Genomic DNA, 24000 nt, shown 5'->3' on the forward strand with positions numbered 1-24000 from the left:
GCCTTGATTATACGCTGTACAGAAAACTCGATTGCGCCGAAGAAACTTCGGCGCACTTTTTACTTGTCATCATTATTTGTCAATTCCCTGTCCCTCGAAAGAAAAATGTGAAAGTTAACCGCAGTCTTAGATTTTACCTTGAAACGTCAGCTGACTTACCCACGTAGAACCGTTGTGGGAAAATGCATCCACATTTGCAGGAGGTTTCCCCACCGACACCCTCCACGCATAACAGGCATCCTTCTTATATGTTTTACCTCCGTGACGTAAGATTCGAGAATAGAGGCAAGTGGGGATCCAGGTGTTACAAGATGTTCGTTGCATCTTTGACTAGCATGTTGAGACCAGGTCGGGTAATAGGGTGGTGATTGTGAATGAGATATTGTCTAATAAATCATTCAGTCTCTCTCTCTCTCTCTCTCTCTCTCTCTCTCTCTCTCTCTCTCTCTGTGAGCCTGTTACTGCGGATACTCTTTTTATTTTCCTTTCTTGCAAAGCCTTTTTGATCGTTAAGATGGCCGACGTCAGTGCACCTCATGCGGTACACTGTAGGCATCACTTAAGGTTCTTTGCAGCGTCCCTTCCATGGCCCCGAGTTGCAACCCCTTTCATTTCTTTTACTGTACCTCCATTCATATTCTCTTTCTTCCATCTTATTTTCCACCCTCTCCTAAAAGTTGACTCACAGTGCAATTACGAAGTTTTCCACCTGTTACAGCTTTCAAACCTTTTTACTGTCAATTTCCCTTTCAGCGCTGAATGACGTCATAGGTTCCAGCGCTTGGCCTTTGGCCTAAAATCTATATTCAATCAGTTAAGATGGCGGAGAACATGTTATTAGGAGCAAAGACATGGGAAGTTGCAATGAAAGCATAATGTGTAATCCATGCTACGAGATTCTGTTCGTGACGTTAGTGGAATGGAATAGTTTAGGCCAAAGGCCAAGCGCTGTGACCAGTGAGGTCATTCATCGCTGGAAAGGAGATTGAGAGTAGGTAGGTCTGAAAGGGGTAACAGGAGGAAAACCTCGCCATTGCACTCTGAAATAATTTTTAGGAGAGGGTGCATAGCAAGATGGAAGAAAGATAATATGAACGGAGGTACAGTAAAAGGAATGAAAGGGGTTGCAGCTAGGGGCCGAAGGCACGCTTGCAAAGAACCTTTAGTAATGCCTACAGTGCACCCCGTGAGGTGCACTGCCGGCGCTACCCCCCTTACAGGGTGTGACGTTGTTGGATTAAACTAGTTCACATATGTTGATAGTTCACATATCCAGAGGAGTAGGAAATTCGCTATGAAAGCGGTTAGTGGTTTTGTAATGGTAATTCAGTGGATCAAACAAACATTGGAACTTCAGAAATTCAAACTGCTGAAAATTCCGTTTTCGCTGAGTGGGCTGACATGTGCCTAACTTCATCTTGTATTTATTCATATCATGTTTATTTTTTTTAGTTTGGCATTATTGATTTTTCCTTATTATTTCTCTTTAATAGTTTATTTTTATTCGAACACTGCCGCTTTCCCTTATGGGTTCATTGAGCTTGTATTCCAGTTTTGCACCTTGACTTTTAGTTTTATATATATATATATATATATATATATATATATATATATATATATATATATATATATATATATATATATATATATATATATATGTAATATATATATATATTATTATGTGTGTGTGTATGTATGTATGCATGTATATAAAATATTTTTACGCTTTTAACATTTAACAGTTCCCTCTTACAAGGGCGGCTCACAAAAAAAAAAAAAAAAGTCACTGCTGCGTTCATATTTTAACTACTAAAACTTTGACAGACTTGGCCGCTTCTTACACCTACGCAAAAGGCTTAGAAATAAAGAACTGGGCTCCTGTTTGCAAGGTCCGTAGTTCGGCCCTGGCCTGCCACCCGTCAGTTGCCTCAGCTGCGGTCGTTGCAAACAAGGTTCAGTGCGCTGGACGAGGAACATTATCCAAAAGATTTGTCTAAGAAACTTACGGTAAGCATTTTCGACACTGTTATTTAAATTAAAGAAAAGATATATCTATAAAATTACAGTCCCCCGCTCTCCTTTCTGACCTTCAGTTGATTTACATATGTTAGATTTGGGCCTGGAGGGCCGAGCGCTATTTTCTATTGTTGGCTTCAGAGTGGATATGGAAATCGGATCTGTCCAGGTCTCACGTCTGAGCATAACATTATTCTCTCTCTCTCTCTCTCTCTCTCTCTCTCTCTCTCTCTCTCTCTCTCTCTCTCACTGTTTTCCGAAGCGGAGAAAGGCGGGATTCCCCGCAGTGGGGTAGTGCCGTGAGTGCACCTCATGTGGTGCACTGTAGGCATTACTTAAGGTTCTTTGCAGCGTGCCTTCGCCCCCTAGCTGCAACCCCTTTCGTTCCTTTTACTGTACCGCCTTTCCTATTCTCTTTCTTCCATCTTGCTCTCCACCATCTCCTAACAATTGATTCATAGTGCAACTGCTCTGAGGTTTTCCTCCTGTTACACCTTTCAAACCTTTTACTGTCAATTTCCGTTTCAGCGCTGAATGACCTCATAATAAGCTGTAGGTCCCGTTGCTAAATAACCAATTGGTTCTTAGCCACGTAAAATAAGCCTACTCGTTCGGGCCAGCCCTAGGAGAGCTGTTAATCAGCTCAGTGGTCTGGTAAAACTAAGGTATACTTAAGTCCCAGTGCTTGGCCTTTGGCCTAAATTCTATATGCAGTTCAGTTCAGAAAGGCGGGATTGAGAATTTATTACTATACCAGGGGAAAAAAAAAAAGGAAATGCGTGTTAACTATACTCGGCTGTAGTTGAGAGAGAAGAGATGAGCCGATCAATTCCGAGCCGAGAAGACGAAAAGCCGTTTGGTCTTCGCTACCTCCGAGGAGGTCGTTTATAATTCAGTTTGTATGCAAATTTTGATTAGAAAAGAACGGCATTAGCAATTTTCCTTGAAGATGATTCTGGCGCATCAGACGATATCTGTTCGATGGTAGGATAGAGCAGAAAGTTATGCGTGGATTTTTCGAAATTTTCGCTAAGGTGTGATCGTCGCTAACAAGTGATTAGATTTTGGACGGATGAGAAGTGGAGACACCTACCCCTCCCCCTTTTATTTTTATTGAAGGTCACGTGAACTGCTCAGATTAGTCGGAGATTTGCGGTCCATGAACGCGAACACTCTTGTTCAGATGTGGGAAAATATAAGACCGTTCAGAAATTCCTCCTGTTTCTCCATTGCTGATGCGAATTCTGCCCTAAAATGGAAAACTGCAGTATCTGCAAAATTTTCGGAATTGAGATATGCCACCTATTGGGCTGGTGAAACACTAATACACAAGTTACTGCAGTTTCAGAACGATTCTTCAATGCTTTATTTAGGGGTCCCATTTGCAGTATCTGCGAAGTCAGTTCTAAGGCAAGGGATTATCTGCCATTTTTCTCAGTTCTGTATTTTTGCAGATACTGCAGTCTTCCATTTTAGGACAGAATATTAGACCTGTCGGAGATACTTAAAGCCTCGTAAAAATATACCTTAGGAAATTTGTTTAAACCGTTCCGAATTGTTTGATTGTAGTCTCAAACTTGAAACGTCACCTACATAAAATAGTCAATCAGCTCTCAACCTGGTGGTCCGACATTGAGCTCCTGACAAAATTTACATAAATTCCGCCTGTATCCCGGAAAAGACAAACGAGATTAACTTAAAGCCTGATAGATTTTATCGGATTAAAATCTTGATTCATGAAGACTACGGAAGTTGGGGTAATCGCGATGAAGAGCTGCTTATAATGGGTCGGCTTAAATACAAACCTTTTCCGGTGGGGTCCCCATTATCGGCGGGTTATAAATTTTATTCCGTATAGTGGATATTTGCATAACAAAGGAGCCACCGTCGGCGTGCAAGGCGGTGCGGTTTTCATTACACAGACTCTGCTTAAGGAGATTCCTTCAGGTTCTTTCCATTTTCTCCCTCTGCTTATGAAGATTCCTTCAGGTCCTTTTCGTTTTCTCCTTCTCTTTGGGGTTTCTTTTTCTAGATCATGGTGAATGGGGAGAATATAGAACAGGGAATGATTCTTCATTGAGATTCTGTTGTTTCCTTTTTCATTTTTAAAATTTTTCTCTCGGCGATTGCGTATGGATTCGAATTGACTGTTTGTGGTTGACGCGAGAAAATTGTGCCGGTATCATCTTCAAGGAAAATTGCTAATACCGTTATTTTCTGATCAAAATTTTTTTTTCTAATCAAAATTTATTTTCTAATCAAAATTTATTGTCTAATCAAAATTTATTTTCTAATAAAAATTTATTTTCTAATCAAAATTTGCATACTAAAAGGAAGTTAGAAGGTATCACAAATGGTAGATCCCCTTGCTTTCTATTTATTAACCCTCCCGGGCCATTGACGCGCTGATAAATTGCTTTTCAACTTCAAGATTTCCGTGATAGTCCGTCCAGACTGATAGCAAATATTCGTTATTTGTTATCAACGAAAGAACATCTTATCGTGAATTAATTAAGTTTTCCCGTTTTCATTGCAATATCTTTGCCTTTTGCTCATTTATAAATTTTTGGGGTAGAAGAGACTCGTTAGCCTTGGCAGGCAACTCACTCTTCTAGGAGAAGGACACTCCGAAAGCAAACCAGCTGGTAGAGGGGACCCTTTAGCCTCGGTAGGCAACCCTTCTAAGAGAAGGTTACTCTGAATACAAAAACCTTGTTCTCCATCCTTGGACTGTGCCATAGCCATTGTCGACCAGTTGCTTCCGGCGCTTTTTTTTTTTTAATGACATGTGGTCACGTTTATTTATACTGTCGGCAGAATTTTTGTAAATTGTGAATACTGTTGTTGTTTATGGCATTATTGTTTATTGTTCTGTTGATTTTTTACAATATTACTGTTGATATGAGTCTATTTATTGGTTTTGCTACTGATTTTATGTTGTTAATTTTAATTCTTTTGGAAGACATTGAGCTGAACCCTGGGCCTGTTACTCATAACAGTAAGAAGGTCCATTTTTCATGATTTCATGCGTTGTGCCCTTAACTACGATCTCTACGCATAGAAATGATCGATATCGGTTTTCATTGTTGATTTTATGAAGTAATTAACTATTATATAACTAATTATCATAAATTATGATAAAAATTCACGCAAATTCTGATCAAAATAGGGGATTTATTGTTGCAGGTTAAACATACGTCTGGCAACACCAGGAAGAAAACCTGGAGCGCTCAGGCGAAAAATTACCATTAACCCGTAAAGCACCCGAAGGAAAACCTAACGGAATTGGTAAAAACGAAAATTTCATTCAATTTGTCTGTGTTTGATGTCTGTGTTTGATTTTGAGTTATAACCTTCCTGGGGTCACAAAAGGCCCTCGTACCAAATTCTGTCTGGGTCTGTCAAACGGTTCAGATTTCTATAGCGCACAAACATACGAACATTCACTTTTAAATATATATATAATATATATATATGCTTATATGTCACTAAATAGCGTGTGACAATATATTCAGCTAAGGCCACAGGAAAAATTACGAGAGGAGTACCAAGTGCTTTCGTGTTATTTCAACACATTTTCGAGGTACAGTGGTAAAAACACCGAGAATATCTAGCACAGTAAATATAAAAGCTAAAGAAATGAAAGCACGAATATTCAAAATCCGGTTAAAAATATATATATGTATGTTTGTGTGTGGGTTTGTATGTATATGCATATGCAGACATATTTAAATATATGTGTGTGTGTTGGGGGCGTTTGTATGCATATGCATATACATTTATATAAAGAAGTACACAGGTAAATATAGGCTATAGATATTTATGTAATAATACTTCGCGATCATACATATTTGCTAACACACACACACATTGGTGCTTGAGTCAGTCAGTACAGTGCACCCGTTTGTAAGGAGCTTAAAGGGGAGCGTCTGTACACAGCGATAACAGCATAAGGATTGCAGCGATGGCGGGCATAACTTTGAAGTGTTTAGGCGAGAGAAATTGTTTTCTTTCTTTATCCCATCTCGCTTTATCTTCCCTGGCAAAAATTCCACTCCATGTGTCACCCGATAAAACGGTTTCTGGGACAGGGAGTGTCTCTCTCTCTCTCTCTCTCTCTCTCTCTCTCTCTCTCTCTCTCTCTCTCTCTCCCGATTGTCCCGAGAGGGGTCGTAAAGCAACGACCTTATTTCGGAATCCAGCTTGTTTCGGGCGAGGTCGGATTTTCGTTGAAAGTATCACCTCCGACACGGAGGGCGTCTCTTGGTTTTGTCAGTCAGCCTGTCTGTTTGTATGTCTGAATGTCTGTCTTTCTTTCTGTTAGCAGGATTGCTCCGTAGGGGGGGGTAGCGCCGTCAGTGCACCTCGTGCGGTGCACTGTAGGCATTACTTGAGCTTCTTTGCAGCGTGCCTTCCAAGGCCCCTAGCTGCTTCGACCCCCTTTCGTTTCTTTTACTGTACCTCCGTTCATATTCTCTTTCTTCCATCTGACTTTCCACCCTCTCCTAACAGTTGTTTCATTGTGCAACTGCTTTGAGGTTTTCCTCCCGTTTCACCTTTCAAACTTTTCTACTTCCAACTTCCGTTTCAGCGCTGAGTGACCTCATAGGTCCCAGTGCTTGGCCTTTAGCCTAAATTCTCTATTCAGTTCAGTGCTGAGTTCGGCCAAAGATTTACATTTCTGACGGCTTTTTGAAAAAGCCTGTTTACCATTCTTCCGGGAGTAAAGTAATGGAATCTTGCGTTGGCAATCGATATGCGCTCTTCTGCATATTATTTTCAGCATTAAAAACGGCGAGATTGAAAACTTCCAGTGTTGTTTTCGCATATACGGCTGTTGAACATTTTATTTGTTATTTTATTTTTTTACTTTCAGCAACTTTTTTGTTAGTAAGCATGCCTACAGACCTTTTATTAGTGGGACGCTGCTGGTGGTAAACAAAAATGTAAAACTTTAAAACTTTAAAAAAATATCGATGGTGCATTTCATATCAAAGAATCATCTATGGTGTATCACTATATTGTGACCGGAAATAATGAGTAAAAAACCACAGTAATGTAAATGTGAAAGACTATATTTTTCAAAAATACAAAAAAGGTTAAATAAAAAGGGTGGGGGGGGGAACTATCGACCGTTTGCACAACTGTCCTCAGCCAATTGCATTTTGGAAAAAATACAGTCTCTCATTTACATTATTGAGGCTTTTTACAGCGTTCGACTCTCCGACCGGCCAATGAAGAATCAGAGGAATTTATTTCCGGTGATAGCAATTCATTTCTCGTCATAATGCGGTTCGGATTCCACAATAAGCTGTAGGTCCCGTTGCTAGGTAACCAGTTGGTTCTTAGCCACGTAAACTAAATCTAATCCTTCGGGCCAGCCCTAGGAGAGCAGTTAATCAGCTCAGAGGTCTGGTTAAACTAAGATACATTTAACTTTACCCATCATATCCAAGAATCTTGAGCGTGTGGAGTCTTGAATATCGGCAGGCACACCATGAACGAGCACCTGCAGTAAACTTGCTGTTATCTCTATTTGCTTCCGTAACAGGATTATATTAGAAATGCGGAGAAAGCCATCAATTTCCTTGTGCCAAACTTCATGATGTATCCATTATTGACTTGCAAGTGTATGAGAGTTGGTGGAATTGCAGTCAGTTTCTCTTTTTCGATTAGTTAAGTCTCCAGGCTTCCATTCTCGTAATGCCTGCATATATATATATATATATATATATATATATATATATATATATACATACATTATTACATACATACATACATACATATATTGTATATATATGTATATATATATATACAGTATATATATATATATATATATATATATATATATATATATATATATATATACATTAAATTTCTGACTCATCAGGATCAAACCTTAGGTCTTTCAGTTGAAAGGCAAGGGCCGCTGACCACTAGGCCATACAAGTCGTAAAAGAAGTTGGAAGTTGTGGAAAACACACTGGTATGCAAGCAGTTAACTAGCCCAGGTAATTAGTTGGGTGCAGTAGCCCTCAGGTTCCAACTTCTTTTATGACCCGTATGGCCTAGTGGGCAGCGCCCTTGCCTTTCAACTGAAAGACCTGGGACTGATCCTGATGAGAGTCCGAGATTTATTCTGTTCCACACGTGGTTGTGTGTTGATTATTTCTATATATATATATATATATATATATATATTTTTATATTTGTATATATATACATATATATATATATATATATATATATATATATATATATATATATATATATATATATTATATATAAAGGATGCTGCGTTTGACTTGCACCGGGGATGGAAAGGTGTCAGCCATTCTTCCCCCAGCTGGGCTCCGGTGATAACGTCGCACCCTCCTCCCTCTGAAACAAACAGAGCCAGACAGTTGGAGAAGACATTCGTTAAACTTCACTCCTGTTCTCTATGAATGTGAGGGCTAGAAAAAAAAAATGACGCCTTTTCATAAATTGCAAAAAGAAAAAAAAATTCGCACAACAGTAGAACCTCAAAAACTAAACAGTACAACAAAAAATAAGTTACGAAACTAGTGCGGGAAAACACTAGTTTCGTTACTTATTTTTTGTTGTACTGTTGATTTTTTGTGGTTCTAATGGTGTGAGATTTTTTATTCATTTATTCATTTTTGCAATTTATTGTCACTTTCTAAATCAAGTGCAGTTTTCAAGTATAAAATACAATTTTCTTATTTGCAGAAGTTACCCTTCAGAGAGAGAGAGAGAGAGAGAGAGAGAGATTCCCCATTACATCAATACAAAACGGACCCCTAAGTCCTGGTTTTGGGCGGCTGAGACAGGAGGGCGCCCTTTCAGCATCCATGTCGAAAATAAGAGATTACTTTGAAAAGTCTAGACTGCAGGGAGAGAGAGAGAGAGAGAGAGAGAAAAAAGAGAGAATATCAGGCAGAAAACGGAAAAGTCTTACAAGGAAATTTATCTTAATAGTTTGACATCGTCAGGGAATTGAAAAGGAATTGGAAACGATAACTTATCAGCAGCGGAACTTGCTTTTGTAACGAGAGGTTATGGCAGCCCTGTGAAAACACGAACGCTATTTTGCCAGGTCTTCACAGTTGCGCGGTTCCGAGAGGGCTCGTGATGCACCGTGGCATCATCTCAGAGGGTGTGCCCGGTAAACAGTGGCTAAAATATCGTGCTCTTTCTGGTGCGATTCCTTCGCTTCAGGTTGAAAGTATGCGTGTAGAATCTCCCACTCTCTCTCTCTCTCTCTCTCTCTCTCTCTCTCTCTCTCTCTCTCTCTCTCACACATTGCTAATGTAACCATTCTCTCTCTCTCTCTCTCTCTCTCTCTCTCCCTCTCTCTCTCTCTCTCTCTCTCTCCACATTGCTAATGTAAATCCATTCTCTCTCTCTCTCTCTCTCTCTCTCTCTCTCTCTCTCTCTCTCTCTCTCACACATTGCTAATGTAAATCCATTCTCTCTCTCTCTCTCTCTCTCTCTCTCTCTCTCTCTCTCTCTCTCACACACACATTGCTAATGTAAATCCATTCTCTCTCTCTCTCTCTCTCTCTCACACATTGCTAATGTAAATCCATTCTCTCTCTCTCTCTCTCTCTCTCTCTCTCTCTCTCTCTCTCTCTCTCTCTCTCTCTCACATTGCTAATGTAAATCCATTCTCTCTCTCTCTCTCTCTCTCTCTCTCTCTCTCTCTCTCTCTCTCTCTCTCTCTCTCTCTCTCTCTAAACACACACACACAAATTCCCAATGAAAATTTCAAGGAAAGAATATTTTGAAAGATCAGATGATGATGATGGTTAATATCCCGCTCTCTCCCTGTCTCTCTTATACAGTAGTAATGTATCTCTTAGAAAGAAGCTGTCAGATAGCCCAGTCGATAATGTAGCTTCGAGGAAAATTTTTAAACCCAGATTATTATTACTATTATTATCATCATTGGACTTTCGCAGTTGTTTCCCTCATGCTAGTTTCAGTAACATGAGGCTGAGGTAAATATTTGTAAATCCAGATTAGTATAACTCTTGTTATCACTGGATTTTTGCAGTAGTTTCAGTAACATAAGGCTTGAGGTGACGAGCAAGACATGACGATTGTAAATTCCATGGTGCAAGGCAGTGCGCCAGCAAACAGTAAATCATACTCATCTTCTTTTCACGCTTGACTCATTGTTTGAACTCACCCGCTGGCGTCACAGCCGTGCATATCCTTCATCTGGGCCAAGACCTTGTTTTTTACCGTTCTCGATATGAGTCAAAGTTTTAAAGACTTCCTTCTTAAATGGCTGGAGGAAACTATGAAAACAAAAGTGCTTGAGGAAGGGGAGCGGTAAAAGGTCGAAAGTGATAAAAAAGAATTGGTTTTTCAAGAAACTGCGGACGCTTTAAATTATTAGAAAAAAAATCGCCCTGCTTCCAACAAAATATAATTTGGGAATGAAGGGAGCTGGTAAAAAAGTTTAAAGTGCTATCCTGGTAAGAGAATTAATTGTACTGTGAAATACTGGCGTAAAAAAAAATTCCTGTAACAAAATATAATTTCCAGAATTGATGCAGATTTCGTACGTCATTTGTCATGAAAATATTTCGACTATATATTACGGAAGCTCTGCTCTGTCGGTAATCTCCGTTTTAAAAATAGTCTCTTTTATATATTTTATGAATTGATTCACGCTGCCCGGGAAAGAGTTATCTCGGGAAGACCCTCCTGTTTTGATGGTACACATTTGACAGAATAATGAACGTCTGCTCTCTCTCTCTCTCTCTCTCTCTCTCTCTCTCTCTCTCTCTCTCTCTCTCTCTCTCTACCTCGGCTCCGACCAACGACGTTGGAATAACAACTAAGGCATACAGACATTTTAAGGAAACGCCTTACCATTCCTTTCGTCGCTCCGTTCGGGGATCGAACGCTGTTCCCTCGGCTGTGAGTTGGGTGCAGCACCATGAGAGAGAGAGAGAGAGAGAGAGAGAGACTGATTTCATTATAAGCCGGACCCCGATACACCTGTTGGGTTGCATTTGATTTGGAATATAAAAAAAAAAAAATAAAATAAAAGTTTCCCATTCAGACTTTTAGAGCCTGAGGGAAGCTGCCGCATTTCTATCTTGGACTCATCTGTTGATATGCTAATTGAGTTCAGGGAAAGAGAAAATCTTGCAGGCGAGGGGAGTCACTTTTCTCTGGAAGAGGAAGACTTCCCAAGTACATCGGTGCTTCTAAATCTTTTCTGGTGTTTCTTGTGTATTTCCAGTAGCAGCGAGGGCTTTTATTTTCCAGATATAGGAAATGTGTATATACTTTTCAGGTATAGGAAATGAGTGTGTATACTTTCCAGATATAGTAAATGTGTATATACTTTTCAGGTATAAGAAATGTGTGTGTATACTTTCCAGATATAGTAAATGTGTATATACTTTTCAGGTATAAGAAATGTGTGTGTATACTTTCCAGATATAGAAAATGTGTGCATACTTTTCAGATATAGGACATGTGTGTATACTTTTCAGATTTAGGAAATGTGTGTGTATACTTTTTAGAGATGGGAAATGTGTGAGTATACGTTCTAGAAAATGTGTATATACTTTTCAGATACAAGAAATGTGTGTATACTTTTCAGATATAGGAAATGTGTGAGTATACTTTCTAGAAAATGTGTATATACTTTTCAGATATAGGAAATGTGTGAGTATGCTTTCTAGAAAATGTGTATATACTTTTCAGATATAGGAAATGTGTGAGTATACTTTCTAGAAAATGTGTATATACTTTTCAGATGTAGGAAATGTGTGAGTATGCTTTCTAGAAAATGTGTATATACTTTTCAGATATAGAAATGTGTGAGTATACTTTCTAGAAAATGTGTATATACTTTTCAGATATAAATGTGTGAGTATGCTTTCTAGAAAATGTGTATATACTTTTCAGATATAGGAAATGTGTGATATGCTTTCTAGAAAATGTGTATATACTTTTCAGATATAGGAAATGTGTGAGTATGCTTTCTAGAAAATGTGTATATACTTTTCAGATATAGGAAATGTGTGAGTATACTTTCTAGAAAATGTGTATATACTTTTCAGATATAGGAAATGTGTGAGGTATACTTTCTAAGAAAATGTGTATATACTTTTCCAGATATAGGAAATGTGTGAGTATACTTTCTAGAAAATGTTTATATACTTTTCAGATATAGGAAATGTGTGAGTATGGTTTCTAGAAAATGTGTATATACTTTTTAGATATAGGAAATGTGTGAGTATACGTTCTAGAAAATGTGTATATACTTTTCAGATATAGGAAATGTGTGTGTGTACTTTCCAGATATAGGAAATGTGTGTAAATACTTTTCAGATATAGTTGCGTTCTTCAGATTAAAAAGAAGTCATCGCATGTTTAAGTATTTTAATTTTCATAATCGACTTTTTTTTTTTTCAAATTAAAAAGAAAATTTCATTTTTCAGTATTCTCATATCGTGAAGGCAAGTTCGTCAGGAAGATTCAAAAAGAAATTGACTCCTTTCCTGAATTTGCGGTTTTCATAATGAAATTAATTTTGTTTCGTAAATATTCTCATTTCCGTAAGATGGGTTTTGAAAATAATAGGAAGACATATATTCGTATTTTCTTTGAGCTAAATTTTTTCATATGAAAAGATGATTTTAGTTTTCTGTAAAAGAAAACTATTGTGCCGGCTTTGTCCCTCCGCACTTTTTCTGTCCGCCCCCAGATTTTAAAAACTACTGAGGCTAGAGGGCTGCAAATTGGTATGTCAATCATCCACACTCCAATCATCAAACATAGCAAATTGCAGCCGTCTAACCTCAGTAGTTTTTATTTTATTTAAGGTTGTAAGGTTAAAGTTATCCATGCTCGTGCTTCTGGCAACGCAACAACACAGGCCACCACAGCCGGCTGAGAGTTTCATGGGCCGCTGCTCATACAGGACTATACCTAGACCACCGAAAGATAGATCAATTTTCGGTGGCCTTGATTATACGCTGTACAAAAAACTCGATTGTGCCAAAGAAACTTCGGCGCATTTTTAGCTTATTTTTACGTTTTGCCACAAAGTTGTGAAAGTGGTAGAATTTCTAATGTTCTAATTTCCCTGGGTTGAGTTTGTCAACATGAAGAAAATTTATATTTTAAGCTTTCTCTCGTCCTAAATTTTTTAAAGTTTCATGGTAAAAAGAAGAAATTTGTTTTTTGAATATCCTCATTCTCCAAAGTCGGGTTTCCTCATAATGTAAAGAAGCGTTTTCCAAATGTTCTCATTGTTATATTTGTTTTGGCCGAGAGAAGGGCCTCTCAGGAGACCCATGCTCTTAAGCCTCGTCTGGGTGGCGGATCCAGCCGAGGGAATGCCTTCTTCCATTTCCTTTTAAACAACAACGCCAGAGAAATTTCCTTCTCTGAAGTCAAGACATCTCCAAACTTTCTCACAATGGGCTCTTTATTCTCGTCCGTAATTGGTGTATTTCACCACCCTTGTCGTTTTTTTTTTTTTTTTCTCTTGTCGTGTTGTTTGGTCAGGGGCCTTTTCCTTTCATTAGCGTGGCTTTATTGTTATTGGCTGGTTGTTGTCGAGTTTTTTCCTCTCGCTGTGTGGATGCATTGTCTTACCTTACATATTCTGGTTATGCGATAGCTTCTTGTGTCGTTAATTATTTATTATTGTGAAAAATTTATAGTATGATAAGAGGATATTTCATTCAGAAATGAGAATGTTTACGAATTGTGAAAGATTTATGTTATGGTAAGAGGATATTTCATTCAGAAATGAGAATGTTTACGAATTGTGAAAGATTTATGTTATGGTAAGAGGATATTTCATTCAAAATTGGTAATGTTCACGAAGTGTGAAAAATTTATGTTATGGTAAGAGGATATTTCATTCAAAATTGAGAATGTTCAAGAATCGTAAAAAATTTATTGTATGGTAAGATATTTCACTCAAAATTGAGTGTTCACGAGTAGTGAAGTATTTGTTTTAGTAAGAGGATATTTCATTCAGAATTGGTAATGTTCACGAATTGTGAAAAAATTTATTGTATGGTAAGGGGATATTTCATTCAAAATTGGTAATGTTCACGAATTGTGAAAAATTTGTTTTGGTAAGAGGACATTTCATTCAAAATTGATAATGTTCACGAATTGTGAAAAATTTATGTTATGGTAAAAGGATATTTTATTCAAAATTGAGATGGTTTTGGTAAGAGGATATTTCATTCAAAATTGTTAATGTTCACGAATTGTGAAAAGTTTATGCTATGGTAAAAGGATATTTCATTCAAATTTGAGAATGTTTTCGATACAAGTCTGTTTTTAGTCTTTCCATTAGAAGGATTTTTTTTCATGAAGACTCAAAGAATAAGAGATAACATTTTAACTAATCACTTTACAAAAAGTGAAAGGATGTTTTTTCCGTCAACACACGTATTGTAAAGCAGTGTCAGCTTTGAATCGTTATTGTTTTCCTAATTGTCAGGAATTACTTTTTAAAAGTTTGAGTGATTTCCTTTCTTTTTCCTTTCGAACTCCTGCTTAAACTTGATTACTTTTGTTGAGTCTAACTGTGGAAAGTTAATCCTTAGTAAAGTGGCGAAGTATCTTCTGGGATGTAAGGAAGATGTCCCCGAGAAAAATGATCGAAGGGACGGGACTAAACCTGGATAGGAGTAATCACACCTAATTGACCACTGAAGGCATTACTTAAGGTTCTTTGCAGCGTCCTTTAGGTCCCTAGCTGCAACCCCTTTCATTCCTTTTACTGTACCTCCATTCATCGTCTCTCTCTTCCATCTTACTTTCCACCCTCTTCTAACAATTATTTCATAGTGCAACTTCGAGGTTTGTAACCATTTATTCTCAATTTTCCTTTCAGCGCTGAATGACCTCATAGGTCCCAGTGCTAGGCCTTCGGCCTAAAGGGCATATTTTACCTAACTGACTTTACAGAGGCATTTCGAGACATGAAAAGATTTTGATATTAATCTATCCAGCCTTTTAATGAAATGTCACTTGGTTTACGAGCATGGAAAAGAATGCGTGAAACATGAAATTTAATTTCTGTAAATTATTAATGTACGAGCTTGATGGCGCGCGCTACGCTGCGCTGGAACCCGGCGCTGTCCGTCACGTCTCCCCTACCTTCCCGAGCCCCGACCTATTCTGCCCCCACCCGGGGCGGACAAACAGGTTTGCAGGAGGAGGGTGGATGTGTCATGTCTCCCCTACCCTACTAATCCCCAATCTACCCCGCCCCCACCCGATCTGGACAAACAGGTTTTCAGGAGGAGGGTGGATGTCTCATGTCCCCCCTGCCCTCCTGGTCACCTACCTACTCAGCCCCCACGCGGGGCGGACAAACAGGTTTGCAGGAGGAGTGTGGATGTTTCATGTCTCCCTTGCCATCCTGATCCCAAATCTACCCCGCCCCCACCCGGGCTGGACAAACAGGTTTGCAGGAGGAGGGTGGATGTGTCATGTCTCCCCTACCATCCCGATCCACTACCTACCCGGATCCCCTACCTACCCCGTCCCCACCCGGGGCGGACAAACAAGAGAGATCCACTCGGATTTTATTATTATAGATGATACAACCAGGAGATGTTCCCATACACCTCAGTAAATTATGTACAAACTTCCGCAAATCATCATCACACCACATGCATGCTCTGAAATACTGCAGTTGTCATTTTATCCACACGACAGCTCACCTTAAAATTAAAACATCAGTATAGTGAAATCATTCTGTAACATGAGAAACAAATGCGTCTGTAACCAAGTGCAACTAAATAGCGTGCAGTTGGTATATGAATATTAAAGTTTATTATCCATAATTGCCATTAAAGACCACGTTACTTGTTCCATTTATCTTATTTTAAGAAAAAGAACTTCTTTTATTGCTAATGTCTCGTTGTCACCATTCCATTTTTTGGACACGTGGTATGGCGTATGGTTGTTCATTTTTTACCTGATACAATAATCGCCTGCTTCATGTTATTTACGTGTTTTATTATGTAACTGTCTGTTGTTTGTGATTTAAAATATTAATGAAACGAAAGAACGTTTGTTACTAGTGGGAAATGAACCATAAAGATTGAAAGATTTGCTGAAGGTTAGAGGCGAAAAAATTTGTTATTATTATTATTATTATTATTATTATTATTATTATTATTATTATTATTATTATTATCATCATTGTTGCTGATGTTGTTGTTGTTTGTAGAAGCAGTACTTTTAATTACAACTTATAATAATGATAGAAGCAACAACCAAAATTATAAGAGTAATACTAATTATTAATATAATGGGACCACTCACTAGACACCAGCGCAGCCGAACGAGCAAGGCAATTGCTGCAATTAGGTAGGTCCCTCCTGAGGTCATTATGAGAATTGCGACACGCGGTGACCTCGACGGGACGTTATTAATAACAAAGATCTTGCCCGACACGCCCAACCCGAGCAGTGAAGGCGTGGTCGGTCCTTGATCTAGCCCGCGGAGACTGAATGGCGCGCCGCTTGCGACCACAGACTGAAAGACCACGATTCCAAATGTGTCGTCCAAGTTTCTGTTCGAATGCGTTGTACATGAGGCGAGTGGAATGGCGGGTTTGTTTAAGTCGGTGGTTCCCAACCTGTGGGTAATTACCCACAAGTGGGTCATTTGGATAATCTGTGTGGGCAATGGAAGGCTACTGTATGATGTATTTAAATTGTATCTTAAACTATTACCGAGATATTACTATCATGTAGAACTAAAGATTATATATAAATATAAGACATCAAGACTTCAGTATGATTTTTTTTAATAACCCGTATCTATTTATTTTATTATAGATTCATAGAATCTATATATACTACTGTAATTACGTTTGATGATGTGGGTAACACAAACTTGAAGAAGTCTGTAAATGGGTGATGTGATGAAAAGGGCTGGGAACCACTGGTTTGGATTAAGCTGGCCTTATGCCAGCTCGAACCTTTGCTCAAAGATGCCCGGAAACGTTATAAGGTGGGAATGGGAGTAAAAGGGCTGGTGTGGACCTTTCCTTTCCCTGTCCTTGCCAACCAGCGGAGACGTTAGTGGAATCTTTTACACGGGCGTTCAGCTTGAGTATATTCGTAAATAGGGAATGTTGTACGGACACGATTTGTCCGTCCGTCCGCCCTCAGATCTTAAAAACGACTGAGGCTAGAGGGCTGCAACTTGGTATGTTGATCATCCACCCTCCAATCATCAAACATACCAAATTGCAGCCTTCTAGCCTCAGTAGTTTTTATTTTATTGAAGTTTAAAGTTAGCCGTGATCGTGCGTCTGGCACCGCTACAGGTGCCAACAACACCGACCACAACTGGGTTGTGGCTGAAAGTTTCATGGGCCGAGACTGAGGTTTTTCTTAACATATTGGGTGTCTATGGAAACGGTTACTTCCTGCAACCTGGGTAATGAGTTGTTTTGGGTCGCTAATCTCGAATGTGATTGGGTCAGTGCAGCATTCTTATGGACGCTGAGCTTGGTTGTATTTGCATTTTCCAATATTGTGTTTCGTACACAGGAAGTAATGTGTATTGTAAATCCTTTATGTCAGCATTTTTCCTGTAGCATAGATGATTTATCGCGTGAATTGTCTGTGACTGCTCTCTGCGCTGCCTTTATTTATATTGTATGTCGCCTGTCAGGTGTGTTGAGCCCGGGTGCATTTTTGGATTAAATATTATGCGTGGTGGATTTCTAGTCACGAAATGCTTTTAGAGCAGTTTTAGTTTCTACTTTGATGTTTTCCATCTTTTATGCTGGTCGCGGGTGTAGTGGTTAGTGTCTTGTCATGCCACTCAGATGTCATGGGTTCGCGTCTCCCCCAGGGCGATGAAAAATCACTGGCTCTGTATCATGGTCAGTTACTGCCTCAGTGTGGGGTCTGGGGTGGGAGGTTGAAACCAACATTCTTTGGCAGCTTGTATTTCAAGTCAGTGGCCCCTTTGGTGGGCTCGTTCCATACGAATAGGTTTCATCTGCGGAATAAAATAAAAATAGATATTTGTCGTTAGTTTTTGAGTTCATAAGTCTTTTATTATGATTTGAGCGACTTTGATCAGTTTTATGAAGGTTACATTCCCATGATCCATGTCACTGAACTTTATATATAAATTGTTTATATTTAATATGAAATGTACCATTGAAGACGATCCTGGAATTGTGATATATTTATCGTGTCAGTGGTTTACTGATGACTTGATACAATTTTGGCCTATTTTTGTTAGTCATAGGTTTTGGCTAGAGCATTGTTGGTTGAAAGAGGCCTTTTGGGTTCATATTATTAACATGAGTATAGTTTTGTGTCCCGTTACTTTTAGCTTAGATAAATTTAAAACGCGTCTTCATATTCTGTGAAAAGAATAAATGAGTTCATTTAAAGCTTTGTTCTGCGTTTGACTATGATAACTATACATTTTAGTTGGATGACAGAATCATTTTTAGTTTTCTTAATAGAAAACTATTTGTTTGGCTTTGTCTGTCCGTCCGCATTTTTTTCTGTCCGCACTCTTCCTGCCCGCCCTCAGATCTTAGAAACTACTGAGGCTGGAGGGCTGCAAATTGGTATGTTGATCATCCACCCTCCAATCATCAAACATACCAAATCGTAGCCATGTAGCCTCAATAGTTTTGATTTTATTTAAGATTAAAGTTACCCATAATCGTGCTTCTGGCAACGATATAGGACACGCCACCACCGGACCGTAGTTAAAGTTTCATGAGCCGCGACTCATACAGCATTATACCGAGACCACCGATAGGTAGATCTATTTTCGGTGGCCTTGAATATACGCTGTAGCGGCCGCACAGAAAACTCTTCGGCGCATTTTTTACTTGTTTTCTAGTGTACACGTTCGACTCCATGTTATTTTAATTTGTGTAAAAAGTGTCCTTAGTTTGGAGCGCGTTGCAGTGGCAGAACATTTTTTAAAAATTGTATATGTGTAATTCGGTTGAGGTCCGCTTCCAGATCATTTGTATTTTTGCATTACTTTTCATAACAAACTTCTCTGCAAAATATTTTACATTTTTTAATTACTAGAGACTGCTATTTTTTTTTTTAGTTTAAAGAATTTTTATTTTCAGCAAGCATTTTACTCCCGACATATTTTTGGAATGAAGATTTTCATACTGTCGCTATATTTCTAATATGAATAAAGTTTTATTTATTTCTGGCGTTCTCCACGCAGTGAATATTTTGTTATTGTATTTTTGCATATTTTTATTCCTTCTTTAGTGTGAATTCGATGTTACATTTTAGGCCTAAAGTCTTCGATTAAATTTTCATTGGATATAAAGTCCCGTGGTGGGGGGGAGGGGTAATGCCGTCAGCGCACCTCATGCGGTGCACTGTAGGCATTACTTAAGGTTCTTTGCAGCGTTCCTTCGGCCCCTAGCTGCAACCCCTTTCGTTCCTTTTGCTGTACCTCCTTTCATATTCTCTTTCTTCCATCTTACTTTCCACCCTCTCCTAACAATTGATTCATAGTGCAACTGCGATGTTTTCTTCTTGGTACACCCTTCAAACCTTTTACTGTCAATTTCCGTCTCAGCTCTGAATGACCTCATAGGTCCCAGTGCTTGGCCTTTGGCCAAAATTCTATATTCAGTTCAACTGGATGTTATGTAGCTAATGTAGAATGATAATACCCTTACTACTGTTTCTGGTGTTATTACTGGTTGTAGAAATATTAACAATGGCTATAACAAACTAAATGAATAATAACAGTGAAAAAAATTGTTTAAATATAATTAAGCGGATCAATTTCAAGAACAGTTTTTGCTTCTTGCTCCTTCGGTGCTTAAGTGGCGAAGAATAAGATATATTCTTATTTTAATTTTGTGGAATATTGCCAGCTTTCGTTTTAGTTTTCTGTAAAAGAAAGCTATTATGCAGGCTTTGTCTGTCCGTCCGCACTGTTTTCTATCCGCCCTCAGATCTTGAAAACTACTGAGGCTAGAGGGCTGCAAATTGGTATGTTGATCATCCACCCTCCAGTCATCAAACATACCAAATCGTAGCCATGTAGCCTCAATAGTTTTGATTTTATTTAAGATTAAAGTTACCCATAATCGTGCTTCTGGCAACGATATAGAATAGGCCACCACGGGGCCGTGGTTAAAGTTTCATGGGCAGAGACTCGTACAGCATTATACCGAGACCACCGAAAGATAGATCTACTTTCGGTGGCCTTGATTATACGAAGTACAGAATACTCGATCGCGCCGAAGAAACTTCGGCGCAATTTTTACTTGTTTTGGCCGTGGTCCTCTAAAAAAAAAAAAGTAAGGGACAAAGAGAGAGAGAGAGAGAGTGCAGGACTCGACAATTTTATTTGAGAAGCAGTAAAGCGTGTCCGTATTTTCTTTTATTTTTTCGATTTGGGTGGGGGACTGGGCAGAGCGTGCAGGTCTTCCAGTGGTTGTGTGTTTTTATGGCAGGAACTGCGTGTTCTCTCTCTTTCTGAATTCATCGGTTTATTGATGCTTATTTTTTTTATATCGCTCTGTTCACGGTTCCTAAAAATGGGAGAGTTTTGTACGTTTCTTCGTGCTCGCATGCGATATGCATATGTATGTATGTATGCATATATATATATATATATATATATATATATATATATATATATATATATATATATATATATATATATATATATATATATATATATATATATATATATGTATGTATATGTTATATGTGTATATATGTATATATCCCGTGGAATATTTGAGCCTGATGGAATGTGGTTTATTTGGAACTTAAAAATTTGTCTTTATTCCTTCTATTTGTGCATTTGTCTCATTGCATTTATTGTTTCTTTCCGTTCGTAACAACGTAACAACTTTATTGCACTTAAAGTTGAAAGGAGCGCCTCTTGCAGTGACCTTTGTCCACCATATTGCAAAATGTGACCGAAACCTTGATTTATGAAACTTGAATACAAAGAGATAATTTGTAATGTGGTTCAGTGGGAAACATTCAGGACGTCTGTGAAGAATGTCGTGGTTTCATAACAATTCGTGTAAAGGTAGGGGCAAAGGCCCTTCCCTCCCCACTAAGAGATGTCCCTTCCCTCCACGCCCCCTCTAAGAGATGGCCCTACCCTCCACGCCCCCTCTAAGATATGGTCCTTCCCTCCACGCCCCCCTCTAGGAGATGGCCCGGAACATGATTGCTTCTGTTAAGAACATATTCGTCGAAACGCCGTATTACGTTAACAAATCATGGAATATGGATGGAATGGAGTATAGAATTTAGGCCAAAGGCCAAGCGCTGCGACCTATGAGGTCATTCAGAACTGAATGGGAAATTGAGAGTAGAAAGGTCTGAAAAGTGTAACAGGAAGAAAACCTCAAAGCAGTTGCACTATGAAACAACTTTTAGGAGAGGGTGGATAGCAAGATGGAAGAAAGAGAATATGAATGGAAGCACAGTAATAGGAATGAAAGGTGTTGCAGCTAGGGGCCTAAAGAAGGGACGCTGCAAAGAACCTTAAGTAATGCTTACAGGGCACCGCGTGAGGTGCACTGACGGCACTACCCCTCAGCGGGGACAAATCATTCGTCACGTGAACAATGCAAACATTAGTTTGGAGACAGGTAAAGAGAGAATGTGCTTTAATTTCAACCGCTTTCCAAACAGGCATAATGCGAAGAGAGTAATTGTTAAAACAGCGATTTCCTACGCATTTTTTAAGAAACAAGTATGGCAATATTCGATTCATTTATTTTTATATTTCTTTGCTTACGTCATTCACACATGCACGTAGTTTTTAAGCAAACTTTCAATCACAAGCATAAGTTACCCGCAAAAAAAAAAATACGTTTTGCTTGTCTCTGTCATCTTTGAAAGAATATTAATTGTACATTTGCACACCTATTTGTACAGTATATCCAATGGAAGATATTAATTATACATTTGCACACCTGTTTGTACAGTATATGCAATGAAAGATATTAATTGTACATTTGCACACCTATTTGTACAGTATATCCAATGGAAGATATTAATTGTACATTTACACACCTATTTGCACAGTATATGCAATGAAAGATATTAGTTGTACATTTGCACACCTATTTGTACAGTATATCCAATGGAAGATATTAATTATACATTTGCACATCTATTTGTACAGTATATGCAATGAAAGATATTAATTGTACATGTGCACACCTTTTTATACAGTATATGCAATGGTCTGTCTTAAAGTCTTTAGGAAAAGTAATTCTACTTGGTACATCCGTGCCTGTAGTACTGTACGGCATATGACGAACACTTAAATTGGGGAAGATCAATCAATCATAATGCATTTAAGGCAATTCATCTCAATGTTATTTTTTATACGGAGACTTCCGTTCTCTCATTTTCGAAAAAGCTCGGATAGTTTTAATTTTTGTGCAACGCTCCGTAAGAGCTTTTCCTATTCTAGGTACGTCCGCTACAAACAGACATGCACAGTAGAGAAGCGGTGTTTGCGTATGCGTGAATAAACACAGATAGCAACAAGTCTAATTAAAGAGCAGAGATGCATTCCCCCCTGAGGATGTGGAAGGGACGCCTCACAAGGCATACCATTCCGTGCTGCCGTAAAGTGGAAGACCGAAGTGTCTGCAAAACTACAAAACGGAGAAAAATGGTAGATACTGCAGTTTTCCCTTGCCTCTCTACTAATTGTACAGATACTGCAAATGGGACCCCTAAATAAAGCATTGAAGAATCATTCTGAAACTACAGTAACTTGTGTATTAGTGTTTCACGAGCCCAGCAGGTGGCATATCTTAGTTTCGAAAATTTTGCTGATACTGCAGTTTTCCATTTTAGGGCAGCGTGGATCTGGTTTTGCGGGGAATATGAGCAGGAGACTAGAAAAATCCTGTATAAATCTTGTATGATCCTTGAATGGAATGCGTTTGTGTGTGAATGGATACATATACAGGTTGAGAGGAGGATTGACGTAATTGATGCAAATATTGATGTACTGTTGATGATTGTATCTCGTACATAAGGCAGATTTAAAAGGAGCATTCATAATTCGCAAAAGTCAGAAATTTGAAGTTCTGATATTCCCCATGAATAGGAGTGAAGTGGCGACGCATGAATATGAGTTACCAAAAAGCGGGCATGATAACCTCTTTATGTTTCATTGCAAACGTTTGAATGCCTCACTTGATGTTTTTTAAAAACTTGCCTTTACATATGGTGCCAAGGAGAACTGTTGACAAAACCCTCATCAGCCCCTTCGAAAATGCAGTACCTTTCGGTATCTGTGGTTTCCTGTAGTCTAAGTTTGATCTAGAACAAAATATTATTTTCCTTTTTATTACTAGTATTATTGCAGTATAGATGAAACCTGTTCACATGGAACAAGCACACTAAACGGGCCATTGATTTGAAATTCAAGCTTCCAAAGAATGTTGGTTTCAACTTCCCACCACAGACTCCACACTGCAGCAGTAACTGATCATGATACAGAGCCTGTGACTTTTCACCGCCCTGGGGGAGACGCGAACCCGCGACATCTGAGTGGCATTCCACGACTCTAACCACTATACCAGTGGGCCAGCTTTTAGTGGGACCCATTTGGGATTTTTTATGATTGTGTGTTTTTAAAAAATCAGCACCTTCAGATGTTTTAGAAGCTGTTGTGTTAGCTGTGAATGAGTATGCTTTAAATGGTTAAAAGATTTGCAGAAATAACCTTATCAGGCCATTATAGAAATTGACTTTGCTTTAAGCATCAATTGCTTTGTTGTAACACAAATTAACTCTTCTCAATCAATCAATCAAGCAGCGCTCACGCATTCCTAAATGGAAATACCCTCTTTTACACAGAATGTCTTGGTGTTTACGGTTGGCACAGTGCAGGAAATGGTGGTGGTAGACATTTTGTTGATGAGGTTTTATTAGGTTTATGAAGCAATAC

General features: G+C 38.6%; 1 protein-coding gene across 2 annotated transcripts in view; it reads left to right on the forward strand.

Annotated features, from left to right (window-relative positions):
• The window catches only part of LOC136847244 (uncharacterized), a 201089-nt gene that overhangs the window by 136875 nt on the left and 40214 nt on the right, over positions 1–24000 (forward strand). The gene's annotated exons all lie outside the window — the stretch shown is intronic.

The sequence above is a fragment of the Macrobrachium rosenbergii genome, chromosome 16 (genome assembly GCF_040412425.1).
Source record: "Macrobrachium rosenbergii isolate ZJJX-2024 chromosome 16, ASM4041242v1, whole genome shotgun sequence".
In the NCBI taxonomy this organism is placed as follows: Eukaryota; Metazoa; Arthropoda; class Malacostraca; order Decapoda; family Palaemonidae; genus Macrobrachium; species Macrobrachium rosenbergii.